This window comes from Arachis ipaensis, chromosome B03 (genome assembly GCF_000816755.2).
Source record: "Arachis ipaensis cultivar K30076 chromosome B03, Araip1.1, whole genome shotgun sequence".
In the NCBI taxonomy this organism is placed as follows: domain Eukaryota; kingdom Viridiplantae; phylum Streptophyta; class Magnoliopsida; order Fabales; family Fabaceae; genus Arachis; species Arachis ipaensis.
Window position 1 is genome coordinate 128,708,387 of NC_029787.2, and position 2,831 is coordinate 128,711,217.

Consider the following 2,831-nt stretch of genomic DNA (forward strand, 5'->3'; position numbering starts at 1 on the left):
TTATTATATTCTTAAAATATATTTTTAAGATATCAAATAACCAAATCTTTATCTATTTATTTATCATCTTTTCTCTTCGTTTCTTTTTTTTTTCCCACAGTTCTCTTTCATTGTTCACGGTCAATTCACGAGAGAATCACTCTGCCGCACTCCACTATCACACCAACCAAAATGCAAACTGGGAAACACTCCCCCCTTCCACCAACAACGCATATCAATTTCCGCATAAATCTCAAGAGGGTGAATTCTATGGTATTTAATTTTTGCTAACTTATGTGTTATAATAAATTTTAGATATTTAAAAATTATTTATTCTTATCTTTTTTAAATAAAATATTAATTTTTAATTTTTTATTAAATTAAATACTATTTTTTAAACATCATAACAAATTAACAATAACGAGTCACCACTCAATAATTCCATGGAATCTTTTCTGCCCCCTCAAATTTCCCTGTACCTGCACCTGATGAGAATAGGTTTTGCATCCCTCCACTCTTACACAAGGTGCCAATTTCCATTTCCGTTTTCTACATTACAAATATCTTAATATTGTATGAAAAAGGGTAATTAATACCACACTACTTATTGAGTATTTTAAAATCACATAAAGGGTTATAGATTAAATCACGGATATAATATACAAAACCTTAAATAGTATACATAGAATAAATATTTACAAGTTTAGAAACAAAAATAAAACACATACGGTGAAATAAAGAGAATAATGTCGATATTTTTATTTGTTTGAAAATTTTTACTTTAAGAAAGAAAAATGAAAAATTGTTCTTCTCAAATTTTTTTATATTCACGAATTTCAACTTTATTTAAAATTTTACTGAATTTGAATATTTAACCTAAGCTAACCAATGAGCTAATTATTTGCTTGCTTTCCTTCTTGTATAAACGCGCAACAGAATGCTTCACATGGAAATTGGAATCAGTTTTTTGAGAGTGCATAAAATGCCAACCAAGAACAGTCTCGTGTCTCGCGTTGTAAAATCAGGAAGCTCACTCGCTGGTGAGCGCGTACACATAACATTATCAAACTGAAATGATGGATTGGTAGAAAGGTGGCACTATTTACGGCTAGGATGAGCATTGTTCGTGAAGAAAGAGCACAACGGCAATGAGAATTGAGAACCATGTTGTAAAACAACTAAATAAATAAGGAAGATGTAAATATAAAATAAAATATGTAAATAGAAGACTCTAGCATTAATATAATTAGTTCAATAATAATTTGTATATATACATTAATATTATATGTTGTAATATGTATATATATGTAAAGATAGAAAGAAGTATTAAAAGTAAAGGGAGAGAGAATTGCATTTGTTTTATTACTGTAAAGAGAGAGAGAAATGGAAATGAAAATAGACTTTATAATATATGAAAGAAGAGAAAGGTGAGAATATTTGTTATTGCTGTAGTGTATTTCCATTCAGAGGCTTAAGCCTCTATTTATACACGTACATGAGAAAGCTTTTCAAGTTCATATTAAATGTGGTCTTCTAAGTCATCCTTGAGAAACTACACCTCATGGAAAATGGGCATCCACGTAAGGTGTGATAGAATCCTTATCACAACACTCCCCTTGGATGACCATTTAGGATTATTGCCTCGTTAAAACCTTACTAAAGAAAAATCCAGTGGGAAAAAAACCTTAGTGAAGGAAAAAGAGTACAATATCCTTTAATGATGGGGCTGCCTCATTAAAAACCTTGTCAAGAAAAACCCAATGGGAAAAAAAAACTTGACCAAGGAAAAAAGAGTACAATCTCCCCCTCTTGCCGACATCATTTAATGTCTCGAAATCGGCGCATCCCAATCTTATGTACCAATCTTTCAAAGGAGGATTTTGGGAGTGACTTTGTAAATAAATCTGCCAGATGATTCATCAAAATGACAATCTGCAAACCGGGCTTTAAACACATCACCAGTTTGTATCTCAAGATACCTCACTATAGAGGGAGAATCATATCCAACATATATCCCCAATTTTCTTTGGGGTCCCATTTTGGTGCGATTAGGTGGCGCAATGGGAACATATATCGCACACCCAAATATTCTTAAATGGGAAACATTTGGCTGCTGGCCAAAAGTTAATTGCATAGGAGAGAATTGATGATAACTCGTTGGCCTCAAACGAATAAGTGCTGCGGCATGTAAAACTGCATGCCTCCAAACCGAGGTTGGGAGATTTGTTCTCATAAGCAAGGGTCTAGCAATTAATTGGAGGCGCTTAATAAGTGATTCTGCTAACCCATTTTGTGTGTGAACATAAGCTACTGGATGCTCAACACTTATTCCATTAGCCATGCAATAAGCATCAAAAGCTTGGGAAGTAAATTCACCAGCATTATCAAGACGAATTGCTTTGATTGGATTTCTGAAAATTGTGCTTTTAATCGAATAATTTGAGCCAGTAATCTCGCAAACGCCAGGTTGCGAGAAGATAATAAGCACACATGTGACCATCTCGAAGATGCGTCTATTAGGACCATAAAATATCTAAAAGATCCACATGGTGGATGAATAGGTCTTATATATATCACCTTGAATCCTTTCTAGGAATTCAGGGGACTCAAATCCAATCTTTACTGGTGATGGCCTTAAAATTAACTTCCCTTGAGAACATGCAGCACAACAAAATTCACTATATTAACATATTCCTCTTTTGGCACAAGATGGGTAAAATATATATCACTTTTGAGAATAGTGTGCGAACTTGCACTATCCGCAAGGCAAATATCTTCAGAATATGTTCTTGCCATTTTTCTTAAAAAACAAATGATAATAATAAAATGAGTAGAAGTACATGCACAGTAAA